Source organism: Lissotriton helveticus, chromosome 4_1, assembly GCF_964261635.1.
Source record: "Lissotriton helveticus chromosome 4_1, aLisHel1.1, whole genome shotgun sequence".
Classification (NCBI taxonomy): Eukaryota; Metazoa; Chordata; class Amphibia; order Caudata; family Salamandridae; genus Lissotriton; species Lissotriton helveticus.
The window spans coordinates 1,217,869,081-1,217,883,388 of record NC_136063.1 but is presented as its reverse complement, the minus strand read 5'-3'; the positions used below and the strand labels follow the sequence as shown (position 1 = coordinate 1,217,883,388).

At 43.2% G+C, this 14,308-nt stretch overlaps 1 protein-coding gene across 2 annotated transcripts in view; it reads right to left on the bottom strand.

Annotated features, from left to right (window-relative positions):
- The window catches only part of LOC144829052 (NFX1-type zinc finger-containing protein 1-like), a 1,360,324-nt gene that overhangs the window by 1,321,380 nt on the left and 24,636 nt on the right, over positions 1 to 14,308 (bottom strand). The gene's annotated exons all lie outside the window — the stretch shown is intronic.

Genomic DNA, 14,308 nt, shown 5'->3' with positions numbered 1-14,308 from the left:
GGAAGCAGAGTCAGAGACACTTGAAGAGCAAACACACAGTATACCTGAACAAGGCCAGATTAGTACCCAGGCAGAAGAAACAGATGCTAGCCCTGGAATTAGTCAGATAGAAGAAGAAGAAACTGAAACAGAATTGCCACAAGCTAATGAAAATAAGAGGGCAAGAGGAGAAAAAGAAGTCCAAGTACCAACCAAAAGACTTAAGAAAAGAAAGCATCTTGAGCCTAAATACATAAAGAAATTGAGATTGAGAATAAAAACAGTAGAAGAAAAACGTGCAGAAGAAAGGAGAAGTGCTCGTATAGCAGAACAACCAGAAGACTCTTCCAAAAGAAGGAGTGATCGGATAAAGAGACAAAACAAAAAGTACAAGTCACCTGAATGGACACTTGTGTTGGAAGAACTTGAAGATCTTGATATAACTGACGTAAGCGACGGAGAGCCCGTCCCTGAGTACTCTGACGAAGACGAGCCACCGTGAATTTGCACAAAGTAAGATACTTGTGTAGAGACACAAAGAGGGGTTGACAAACTTCTTCTGAAGCCAAAATGTCTGATTCAAACGTGAATGGTAGACCCAGTCGCAGCTGTTGCTAAACATGCTGCAAGGTATGTGTCTGTAGTATAGTTGTCCTGATATTACTCTGGATAGGACTAACCATTTTCATTCCCTTTGCTGTAAGCAAAGATACTAATATTGTCCCTACTGAAATTGTAAATACTGACAGTGAAGAGCTGACAACACAGAGTGTAGCTAGACATGAGAGAGCACTGAGACAAACAAAACAAGACTTAGAAGCATCAGATGAGGAAGAACTACACTATCATAGAATCAAAAACAGGACACGCTTAAATGTTTTCGCAAACTTGTTAATACACTATGTAGAGACTATGGAAATAGAAGATTGCTATGTCTGCATGAAGCTACCTACTTCTGTAGCTGAAGGCGTGACATACCATCACTTGCCACTGACATACGGAATTTCCTGTAGCATTTTAGCTAGTTTATTTTACAAAAGAGGACCGTTACAGTACTATTACTCTAATAATGACGTGATCTTTTCTGAGCTTCCTATACGTGGGAACTTGAATCCTGTACATACCAAAAGTGACGCAATACGATACATGGGAGATTATTTCCTGACTATAGGTAACATTGACATAGCGGATGCACACAGAGATAACTTGACTTGTTCTTTGCATGAGCAGGAAAAGATGTTCCTAAACATGGCAGAGAAAAGGAGAATTAAAATACAAAAGAAGGCTAATGACGAAAGTCAGAAAAAGCCAAAGTGGGCAGAGAACATGGAAGGCACCTCAACTGGTGGGGCGGGTCCTGCTCTGTTGCTGGATTTTGAAAAGAAAGGCAAGCTATGTCTTCACCGCGAGAAGACTAGCTTTTATAATAACATTTTCATTGGTTCCAGTGAATGCGAACATAATTACAAGGTAATTGGAGGTTGGGGTTTCAAAAATGGGTCAGAGCCTGTGTTTCCCGGAATTTATTATATTTGTGGGGACAAGGCTTATTTCAAATTGCCGGATCACTGGTATGGAAGTTGCTATTTTGGCATTGTCTTCCCGAAAATATACCATGTGAATGGAGTTGCTGGAAGCAGTGAAAATACTAATGGCTTAGTGCGTAGTAAAAGAGAAAGTATAGGTGAAATTATGGGTAGTATTTTCAGTGCACTGATACCTGGAGTGGGAGTGGTTCTGAACACTCACAGAATTTGTAAATTGTCCACTATAGTGGATGTGTTGTCGACTGAGACAGCTCATGGATTTCTGCTGGTCAATACCGAAATGGTTGCGATCAGATCAATGGTTTTGCAGAACAGACTTGCTCTTGACACCTTATTAGCAAAAGAGGGCGGAGTCTGCCGGATGTTGAAGGCGCAACATTGTTGCACTTATATTCCGGACAAAAGTGTGCAGCTCAAAAGATATGTAAGAAACATTACTAATTTGGCAAAGGAACTCAGACCACTCGAGGTTGATAGTGCCTGGAAGAGACTGGTAGATGGTTTCTCAAATGTAGGTCATTGGTTCGCTAGTATAGGTAAAGGCTTATTGCTCAAAGTACTGATGCCAATTGGAATTATAGGTCTCATCCTATTTTTCATATTTGTCTGTTGCAAATGCCGCAAACACACAAAGAAGTATGAGGTGAATGAGAGAGAAGTAAATACAAGAGGAGTGAAACGGAGTGTGGATGAGCTCGAATTAGAAGAGATGAATAATCAGATCTATAAAAAGGTGAAGAATTCTCACCCTACCAAAACTGAACGAGAAAAGCTGGAGCGATTGCTAGAAGAGATAGAACTGTATAAAGTGTGAAAAAAAAGTTGGCATCTGGTTCCATTTATTTTGTGATGATAGTAAATATCATCAAAGAGGGGATTGATGAAGCAAAGCTTCGCATATTTTGCGACCTTGCCGAAGTCATGAACCTCGTCTATGTGTAACAAGGTAGTAAGTGTACGTCTTACTAACGTTTATATTTAGTTTGAATAAGGATTAAGAAGCTTGCCTATGTGTATTCCTAATGATTTTAATCCGTGTCCGTAAAATATGGCAGCCGCTTGTATTTAGTTACTGCGCATGCGTCAGCCACACTCACGTGTCCTGACGGGTCTGCAGAAGTGGAGGGAAATTTATGCGCATGCGTAATTCATAGCTTTGCCTGCAACGTGGTACTGCTCGTGCCACTGCTCTCGTGTATGTTATATGTAGCTAACATTTAGACTGCATAAGTATATTTTGTAGTGATAAGTTGAAAGTTCAAAACCAAATGATGTGTTTTCATAACGTTATTTCTATGTATTAATTTGTTTTCGCTTACTTTTCATGTACCGCGGAGAATGGGGGTCTGTTTGTACCGATGAGCCATCTTGGAGGTCCCTTCTGCGCATGATCACTTTTCCAGGGACCTGACAACTTTGGCTGATGGAACTTAGCCAGCTGGCAGTGATGGGCAAGATGCTCCTGAGAACTGACCTGAAAAACCCAGGAAAACAGAGACAATTGTCCTAGCTCGGCAACAATGTAAATTGTCACTCATATTTCTGCACAGTTTCTCATGGGAACCCCAATCTCGCTAGGCGGTACCCAAATATGTAAATGTAGCATCTAAATAGACTGATATGATTGGTGTGTTACCCAAAGCCTACCTTAGGACCAATCGAAATTGGGGATTCTGACACTTTGCAACATTTGGGGGGTGGTACACTGACCCAAAAGAGTGTATCTACCCTGGGTTCACCTAGGGAATTGTCCGACTTGTCTGGTTTAGCTGACCTGTCACTGACCCATCGTACTCAATAGGTGACTGAAGATACAGAGCGCTGCGGAGCACTCTGTCCGAAATTGACCATAGACTAAGGTTTTACTGAACCTTAAAGTGCTGGCGAAGCACTTTGCTGGGAGTTCGTTGACCCAATCGGGGTCTTGATCGATAGCTGCAGAGAGGGTGGAGCGCAGGCGTTGCTTCCAAACTGCGGGTGCGGTCCTGTCCTGAGCGGTCCTGTCCTGAGGGTTTGCTGTCCTGTCCTGAGGTCCTGTCCTGATTCCTAATCTGAGGGTATCCTGTCCTGTCCGGGGTGTCCATTCTGCACCTGCTGTCCTTTGAGGGGTATCCTTCCTTGAGGGTTTCCTGTCCTTAACTGACCCGTGGCCAGGGTTTGGTTTCCACACCAGTCTAGGTAAATACTGCTCTAAGTTCCTTAAAACTTGCACCTTTCTATATTTCAGTCTTTTGCTTTAATAAAGACATCTTGCATACATTGATTTTTCCATGCTTTTGCCGCAAACTATTGAAACGTAAAGTCATTTGCATAATTTTTCTTGATATGTTCTCATGTTACCCTATCTTTTAGAAATCATATTTTGCATTGCAGTTTGTCATTTTCTGATATGGTCTAGAACGACCTTACTTAGATTTTCTAAAGAATTCCTGCCTTGAATGCATAGCATATTTCCTTCGCATCTCATTATTGCATTTTAATGATTACCCTGACTTTATTTCTCTATAGTTATGTACTTTTCATTATCTTAATTATCGATTGCCTTATTCTTGTAAATCTCATGCTTTCAGAAAACGAACTTTAGATAAACATTTTAAAACTTCCAGTTGTCCGTGGTCATTTCCAACAGTATTGAGTGTCATTTGAAATTGCATTTGCTGCCTTTCCTTTTACAGCTAGGCCCCTGATCCATTGAAGTCATAGGTACCCGTGTCGGTGGATGGTAAGTCGGGTACACTAAGTAATAACAGTAGGGAACACACACAATTGGTAGCAGCCCGTGAAGTCGCCTGGTCAATGAATAGTGTGAATTGAAAGTATATGGGCCCTGAAGCCGGAAACGGCGTAATCATTGGCTGGGTGACCTCGCGCGCTCTATCAATGGTGAACGGGAAGAGTCTGGGTGTGGAGCTTCTAGCACGCATGGGTTGAATTTGAACCCCAGTAATGGGAAGTGTTCGGATGATTAGCTATTAAGGATGGACAAAATGTGGCGCCACGGAAAAGTACACGGGTAAAGAACATGCAGATGAAATTAAAATATTTTGTTCAGTTTTAATGTGTCTACATGATTATATATATATGTGTGTGTGTGTGTGCGTGTGAATGTATATATATATACATGTGTGCGTGTGTGTGTGTGTGAAGGTGTATATATGTGTGTGTGTGTGTGTATATATATGAAACTAGTTACCTACCTGTAACGAAAGTTTTGTAGCTTGCCTCATCTAGATTCACATACTGTACAAATCCCGCCATCTAGTGGTTGAAGTCGGAAAGTGCTTTTTTTTTTGATGGGAGGTTGTGAAACCGGATCCTTTTGGTCAGGCTACAACCTCCTTTGTGTGTGATTTCTTTTATGTACTGTGAAGTCAATTTGCAATCATTCTTATAAGGAATATTAGGTGTATTTTTTTTTTTGTTTTAAATGAGAAGGTGTGCAGTGTTCTTAGAATATGGAATGCTTGTGGGTGGCTGGTGCTATGAAGGGACGTGACAGGGATTCAATGAGGAACGGTTGGGAGAGACGGCTGCTTGGTGGCGGCCAGTGTTTCTTAAGCTGTCTTCCTAGATACACAATAAACAAATGTACTTACCGACGTTTTGTGAGGCCTTTATCTTTACACAATTCTTCTTTCAAACTCCACTAGAGCCATCATAAGCTTGAGCTGAAAGGACTGTGATAGTACATTACCAGGTTAACATTAACACTGGTTTATTTAGGTACTTCAGCCTCAGACCTGGTGTATTCTTGGAAGCTGAGCTCTTTCAGGAACAGCTAGGTAATTCAAGGCATCCCATTAGCCTCAGTTACAGCAATGACATTTGAGAATTCGAGAAAACCATGATGATGCTTTTGTGAAAGTGTGCAGTTCCATGGCCTGAGACGGAAAGGAGATTTTTGCCAGCTTTGCTAGAGTTCTATGACCGTACTTTCACCAAGTAAGAAATGCAGCCTGATCCAAAGGAAGAAGCGGCCTAAATGCCAACTCCTACCCATGTAAACACCTTCTCTTCTTGCTTCTTCCTGGGCATGGCTAGTTACTGCATCGGGTATGTTCAGGACTTTTGTAAACTGAGAGATTTTATTAAGGGCACATATATCTTGACATTTTAAAAATAATACATCATACCATAATAAAAGACAGATATGTATTTATTTATGTAGTAATGTATTTTTTTAATATGTTATTGTGCACCTGAACCACAAGTAGTTTTAGGGTACTTTACTTTCATGGAGCACATCACAATAAACAAGATAGCATTTAGAGTGAACATTACATTAATCAATGATAATCATAGAGACAGCTGTTCTAGGAAACAGTCAAGAAATGAAGAAAGGCTAGGAGGCAAATTTCTCAATAAAACTGATGTGGGGAGAGCAATTCAATTCAAATTGTAGGTGTTTTTAACTGTGAGAAGGGTTGGTTTTGGTATAATACCAGGGGAGAAGGAAGTTCCTGGCTGGGATAAGCAAGAGATGTTTTGAGTCAAGATACTTCAAGTTGCAGGAATTTTCAGCTTCTGCATTCTCTCATGCCACCTAAAACAATGAGAAGGTGGTCGATCTAAGTGGTTTTGTTTAAATATAAGGCTTAATGGGTGAGACAGCATAATTTGGAATTAATTTTGCTAACAAAGATAATCAACGCATAACTCATAGAATGGGTGTGACGGTCTATTTTTGGGAGCTTGTAACAAGTCTACGTCATGAGATTAATATAACTTTCAGCCTTGTAAGAGGTAGCAAAGTTACAAAACAGAGATATAAGATGACAAGAGGTTTGGCGGCGGTTTTCTACTGTTATGTGGAGTTTGTGTTTTATTGTTTTGAGTGAGTAGAGGAAGAAATTATCACTCATGCATTTGATTTATGTGCAGAATGAAAGTGAACACAGAACTTAAAATGAATCCTGATGATTTTACAAAGGAGACGCATTATGGGAAGAAGCATTCCCTAGCCACGTCAATCAACTGAAAAGAGTAGAATGTGTTGCTGTGTTTGGATGAGATGACTATGAATTTATTTTTTGTGGGTTGAGAATAAAGAAACTTTCTGACATTCATAACAGGAGTTTTTAAGACATGAACAGCGAGTTAGAATATTCCATAAGTTGTGGTTTGCAGGCGAATGTTATCAGCATATTGATGTATCTTCAACTACCAAACTCAGTGGCTTCATGTACCGGTTGAACAGAGTACGGCCTTGAGCTAACCATAAGACACTGCAATTCTTTCTGCTACGAAGCTCTCAATCTTCACCTCTTTATGGGGACTAGTAAACAAGCATTTGCAATGCAATAGGTCTCGCATTAGGAAAGTTTGACCTATTGGTATTGTAAATGACAAATGTTTTATTTAAGTGTTGGTTTTGAAAATAGCGAAATTAATAGCTTTGTCATTTAAAATGCCAATAGTTTTAACTTTCGCAAATGTGACACCTATAGCATTTGTAATGCAATATGTGTTGTATTTACGTGACTTAGATGTATTGATATTACAAATAACAATGGCTTTTATTTTTTTTTAAATAATTAATACTTAAATAAAAGTTATTGTAATTTATAATGGCAATAGCGTAAACTTTTGTAAACAACTTTTGTGAAGATTATGTTCAGTGTATTTTATTGTGACGAAAATCCAAGAACAGAAGTGAAATATTAACATCTTTTTGTGACATCTATCTATACTAATATTATAAAGAGAGAGCCCAAACCTTTGAGGCGGGTAAGCTCCAGGAACTACAGCGCCAATCAGAACACCCAATACAGCATTGGAAAGGTGAGTATAAGCAGATGGACATGGGCTATACACCAGCCAAATATATACATTACAAGTGAACAAGACCGTTTTGGGACTAAGTAGTCCGTTGTGGGCGTGGGCATTCTGTTGTAAAGCAATGCTTGCGAAAAGCGTTCTGTGTGAGAAAAGCGTCCTGTGTGAGAATAGCGTTCTGACATGTCTTGAAGTGGGCGTGTCGTTTAGCAGTATTGTGGGCGTGTGTATTCAGAGACGCCCGAAGCATTGCAGAGAAGGGGAATAGCATCCTTGGAGTTGTGGTGTTTGGCAGTGACGCTATGTGGGGCGTCTAAGTGCACCAAGCAAGTCTTTGGGGAGTGCGTGAACCTACTAAGGCACACGCCCTCAGTGTGTATGCCAGGACTGATCAGGGCCGTCGGCAGGAGCGGACACACACGTTCGCATTCTGCGAAAAGGACAACAAACCGCAGAGCACACGCTCACCTTCCGCGCAACAGAAAGAGGGGTTCTGAGCAGCCGTACAGGCAAGTCGCATGAAACAATAAATGTACTATGCCATGAACTTTTAAAAAGACTTTGCCTTGCCTATTCTAACCATTTAAGACATTCTTTTTCGTAGCCGGACAACGTCGGGACGGGCTGCTAGTTTGTAATAAAGCTTGAAACATTGAGAGAACATATTCAAACCAGTTGTTGAATGGTTGCACAGATTGATGCTGTGGTGGCGCTGAGTGATGTTGTGGTGGCGACGAGTGATGCTGTGGCGTTCAGTGAAGTTGTGGTAGCGCAAAGTGATGTTGTGGTGCCCCTGAGTGATGCTGTGGTGGTGCTGAGTGATGCTGTGGTGATGCGATAGATAGAGAGTGCGATAGATAGATAGAGTGAGGGCAATAGATAGATAGAGGAAGGGAGACAAATAGATAGAGGGAGGGCGATTGATAGAGAGAGGGCGATAGATAGAGGGAGGGCGATAGATAGAGGGAGGGCGATAGATAGAGGGAGGGCGATAGATAGATAGTGTGAGGGCAATAGATAGATAAGAGTGAGGGCGATAGATAGATAGAGTGAGGGCAATAGATCGATAGAGTGAGGGCGATAGATCGATAGAGTGAGGGCCAGTGGCGGCTGGTGACATTTGAAAGTGGTGAGGCGTAAAAGTTGGGGGATGAGTGTTGCATTGTGAGGGAGCCAGACTGACTTAAGGCGGGTTTGGGGTGGGGTTGAGGGTGTTCACAGTGAGAAAATGTTTAAAAAAGGAGTGGCAAATAGAGTATTTTAAAGCAAATTTGAGAAAGCAAGAAAACCTATTGTGAACATGAAGTCTTGAAATATTAAAATAAGAAACGAATACGAAGAACAAAATGGCATATGTCTACAGAGTCGACTTTATCACCTTTAAACCTGCAGGCACGTAACCTCGCCTTTAATGTGAAAACCAGTGTCTGCATATGTTTTTTTTTTAAACTGCATTATACACTTTCAGCACTGTAGCCAGCTCCTCCGTTTTATTATTATTATCTTATTTTAAGAAAAAATGATCTAACTGTCAGGCGAAGTCAATTAATAATATTTTGGGAAAAATCCAGTAAATCAACCAAAGAAAGAGAAATTAATTTATTGCACAAAGGTTCCGTAGTTAATATGTTATGCAGTCAAGCCACCCTATTAAGATAAAAAAAGATGACCATTAATTATACATTGTTCAAACTAGGTTCATAAAAGACAATAAAAAGAAGCACATCTCATTTACTAACGCGCACACTTATTTACCTAAATAAATCATGATGGTTTCTCATTGTGGGCAATGAAATGCCGGTTCTAAAATTTTATAATTACCGGCGAGCAGCAGTCATGATTCATTTGGGGAGATAAGTGTGCGTCTGGTACAAGTGGAAGCTGTAAACGTAGACAGAGAGCAACAGAGGTGTGCCCACTCTAGTGCTACCGAGATCCGACCTCAAGATAAACAAAACCGACTCCATCCAAAAGAGAAAAGAAAATTTAACTGGCACGTTGTAATATCACACGTCTTCCCAGTTTTCAGACTAAGCATGCAGGCTGGATTTATTTTTTAATCTATGTACGAGTGACAAATCAACAGTCACGGCCAGCATGACGGGTAGGGTGGAAATGGGGTCATCGTGGGGGGCATGGGGGGGGAGGCGGGAGGGGTTTAATTAAAGAAAATAAAACTTGCCGTCCAGGCCGGCATTACGGAGCAAAGAAATATGCGCAAATATTCGAGGACATGTTCTTTATTTTTCTTGTGCCAAAGTTTGAATATCTGAGGAGAGAGAGTATGTTCGTATGCATTTCTGGTAGTACCAGCAGTGGGGATACTAAAGTTACAGACAGGTCAGATGGTGCAGTGCATGCACGTGCTTGGTGGAATTTGCAGGGAACTGAAACGCAGATAAGTAGATAGCTTTAACGCATTCGACGCGGGTAGCGGTAGATCTGTGGTAACTAAGGCCGCCATGTTTTTAGGCCTTTGCTTCTTTTAAGACCATCTCCTTTTTATTGCGTGCATCTTCCTTCAGTCCTGAATCTCTCTGCTCTGTCTTGGAGGCTTTGAACATGACAGGAGTGCGCACAGCCCACGCTTCGGTAGAGAAAGACGATGTAGCAAACGAGCGCAGAGGACGCGCAGTGTAAAGTGCCCTTGGGTAGCAAGGCAATAAGCTATTTATTTTCTGTTTTTCTTTTCTGCAGTTTGCCTCTTCTGTGCCAAACGACCCCAAAACATACAAATGTCATCTCGAAAACAAGTGACTCCCGGCAGTTACTTGCAAACGCAGTGCGTCAGCCGCGCCGGGGCGCGCAGATGGGTCCGGCGGGAGCTTGTCTGTCTGTGTCAGAGATGGCTCGGCTCGGTAATGAATCCGTGTAGCTGCCGCTGTCTGCTGTCGGAGGAAGAGGGATGGAGAGGAGGCACTGGTAATATATACTTTTTATGTCCTTCATCTCAACCACACCAGCAAGGTTCCTGCATCAGTTCAAGACTCCCGCCATCTGGTTTTCTTCACGTCATCAAGAAGGCTGCAGGCAGCCTCCCTCCCCTCCACCACAGCGCAGCGCTATGATTGGTGAGGCCGCTGCCCCACCAGCGTCATTTTCTCTCTGTATGCTGCAGCATACAGAGAGAACAAGGAGAGTGGGCGGTGTTACTCGAGGGCAAGGGGGAGTGGCTTGCCCACTGTTGTTAATACTGTCTGTTTGGGCGGCCTCAGGCTGCCCAAACAGACAGTATTAACAACAGTGGGCAAGCCACTCCCCCCTGCCCGAGTAACACCGCCCACTCTCAACCAGAAACAAATGGTAGTTATTACGGTAATAACTACCATTTGTTTCTGCCTTTTCGCACGGCAAGAAAGCAGGGTGGGCGGCACCCAATCTCCCCCATAGAGTAGCCGCCGCTGGTGAGGGCGATAAATAGATGGAGTGAGGGCGATAGATAGAATGAGGGTGCGAAGGGCCCCTGAGAACCCCTCAGGATGCTCTCAGGTCCTCTACTGCCCTCAGACCCCATGGACTGACCCTGTGACGCCTCCTGACAGCGCCCAGGGCCACCCTGACAGCAGGGCTCATCCAAGGATTTCTAACTGATAGGGCTGTGACAGATTGCGGTTTGGCTGAGGAAGTGGACGTGTATGTATGAGCTGTAGAAGCACATTCACCATGAGAAATAGGGGCTTCGTGAGAGGATTATTGGGAGAAATGTAGTGGGAAATAAAGCATTTTAGTGTTGTTGTCCTGATACCTTTGCTTTGAGCTTAATAGCGTTGTGCACCTATTTTAGTGTAGGCGATGGCAGGTCTCCCACAAGTGTCAGGAAAAATAAATAAATCCTGCCAGTGGCTCTCTCTTCACAGCTTTGTGTGTATTCTGCCTGACTGCATACCGACTCAGGCCCCAAGAGAGGCTTAGCTAAAAAAAAATGATGACACAGCACGCGTCCTCTTTAATGGAAAGTCTACACGATGGAAATGGGTGCATGTAAAGCACAGAATGCAATGACAGACCACGGTAAAAACTGTATAAATTCCGTAATTGTTGACATTTCTCCCTTAGTACCTCCCAAAACACAAGAATGTATGCGAAAATAGAAGCATATTTGTAATATAGACATTATAAAATGACCTGTTATGAGATATTTCATTGGAAAAGGCTAACTCGGGATGGTAAAATAAATCAACACATATCAGAACAGATGTGTACGATGCACGCCGCATGGCATAGCTTCCGCTTCTCCTTGCAGGAGTATACAAACGCCCCGTCACCATGGCAATCGGGGAGGCAGATAACAGTTTGCAGATAGAGCGTTCTATGCCACTTAGCAAAACCCTGTCAATACCGCCCACCCCATGCCACCCCCTTTAAATACCTTGCACTCAGTGAATTAGAACTGTTACCATACAGCTTGTGAAGGGTGTCTCGTGTAATGGGTGGGGCGGAAGTAAACACTTGTTTGTTGGCGGTACAGTCATGGCACGCGAGGTTGGAACGAGGCGGCTGTGGAGACAGGCACAAAACGGAGATGTTACCTGGGTAGACGTGCATTGGAGGAGTGCATGTCAGGTCATGGAAGACAGGTTCTCCAGAGGCCTGGCTGGTCACCAGCAGGTCAGAGTGTCGCCCCCAGAATGCCCAGCCTCGTGCATGGTGGTCCATGGAAAAGACCCAAGAATGAACGCATTTGCCTGGCTCCCAAGCCAGGCATAACACACTCTTGTAAACTTTGTGGAGCGCCAACCATCTAGGGCTGGACCCTGGAGCTGCTCTCCATTGAACCCCGAAAGTTGCATGTGGCTTAACAGCCAGAGTGGCCGCATTTGACACTGAGGAATCAAGTTCGAGTCTGGCGGGCGTCTCAAGCATCCTGTAATTCTATGCAAATCTCTGAATCTTAAATGTAAAAAAAATAAGTCTGTCTGTTATGGAACTGGTGTTTATGTAAAGCGCTTCAATACCTTCAGGTCGAAATCGCGATATATAAAACTGCATCATAAAAAGACATCCGCAAATATTGGCCAGTGACTAACTTAGAAATAAATAACTTTATTAAATCACGTTGAAAAAAACGGAAACGTTCCCTATTCAAAAGCTTGATTGTGTTAGCAGCGCAATGAATATTTACACTTTCTCATTGTCAGCAACCCGGATTTGAACTCTCCCACTTTGGGGGTGTGGGCTCAATTCATTTATTCCTTAGAGAGCATAAATGGCAACATTTTGAACAAGAGGGAGGGAATAAAAAAAAATACAAATAAATCGAAGGACTTCATTTCCCTACTGACACACGATCGGCAAACCTAAACTATAATGTCAGTTTCTTCTAACGTAAATTGATTTGTCTGTTTTCCACCCTTGGGAGATTATCGAAAAATATATTTTTTGTGTTTATTCTGAGAGTGAAGGGGAGGGGGGGATTATTTTGGAACAAAGAGCGACGATAATTGTACCAGCACTTGTTTTGGACTTCGACCAAACGTATACTGATTTTAATTGATTTATTTTTCTGTTTTTTTTTGCACTTACGACAATGCAGTCTGCCTATTATTACCGAAAAATTACCGGGAAATTACTTCTATGCCTCCCATAATTTTTCATGGGAATGTGTTTTTAATTTGTTATTGAAATGTGCAGGCCTAATTTTTTTCAGAATCGAACTCCGTATTTCTGAAACTGTAAGTGATCAAGGGAAAGCTCTGGTCCGTTATGGCATCAAATTCGGTTCTGACTTCCCCCGCGTCTTTCGATTAAATAAAAAAAGCGAGCCCTGAAAAATTGTTATCGATTTAAGCAGCCGTTGGAGCCAAACTGACATAGAGTTTTCCTAAATCTAATAGCGACGAGGCCGACTCTGCACTTCCAGTTGCAGCAGACGCACAGGAGGCCGGGAAGAGGGGTGGGGGAGGTCTGACACAAGGTGCGTCGGCGGGGGTGCTAGGAATGCTGCGCGCGGGGACAGGGTTTCTGGGGTGCAGGACATTCTGAAACCTACAAATGAATAAAGGAAGTAATTATTATTATTAGAAAATAATGTACTGGCTATTAACACAAGCAATTGAGATTTAAATTAAATAAAAACAAGCCGCCGGTCCGATTTGGCCCGAATTCCGGAAGCGTCATGCTTGTTGTGGGGCGGGACTTCCGGGGGAAGCCCGTGCCCACGGAGTGGCTGGCCGATTGGAAAGTGGTGACGCGGGGCTCCCATGCCTGAAGGCGAGCCCCGCGGTGGCAGCAGAAAGTGGCAGCGAGGGTGGCCGTTGATGCAAGTGCGGTGAGTCGGGCTTGGTTCTACCGTGGAGACTGGTGCGTGGAGTACGCGTGCAGTGGCTGGGGCATGTGTGTGCGGCTGGGGCGTGTGAGCGCACTTTCAGATTGGAGCGTCTTCACAAGCGCGCGATTGAGTACTTATTGCAGTGGCTGGGGGCGGCTGGTGCGTGTGCGCGGTTTATACGTAAGCACGTCCACAGACCCTAATCGGCTCGTGCACCAATCTGTACCACTTGGGAGGCAAAACAACAACAATAGGTCTCGCTGGCGACACCGCTTTCGTGCTGCCGCGCCAGGCGAGACCTAAAAAGGAGGAGAATCAGTTTTTACCAAAGCTGACCATAAAATGCCCAAGGTATGGTGAGGCTGGCATGATCAACTGTGTTGAAGGCAGCAAAAAGATACAAAAGAATCCGTAAACATAATTATCCATCAACTAATATGCAACGGACATTGTCCAGAATTTGTAATATGGCTGGTTTTAATACTGTATCCAGTGCAGAATCCACACTGTAGTCTGTTAGAAGTTGTTTCTTGGCAATGATAGAGTTGACCTGAGTTGCCACACATTTCTTCATGGCATCCCTCTGTAGTAATCAGGAGACCACACTGCAGTGATGATGTCAACTTAGCTTTATTCAGGTAGCAGGTAGGCAGGTAAACAGGTGGAACAAGTCCAGGTATAAGTCACAGCAACCCCCACCTGGAGCAGCCTACTGGCTGCTCAGCCCCATCCAGAGGCA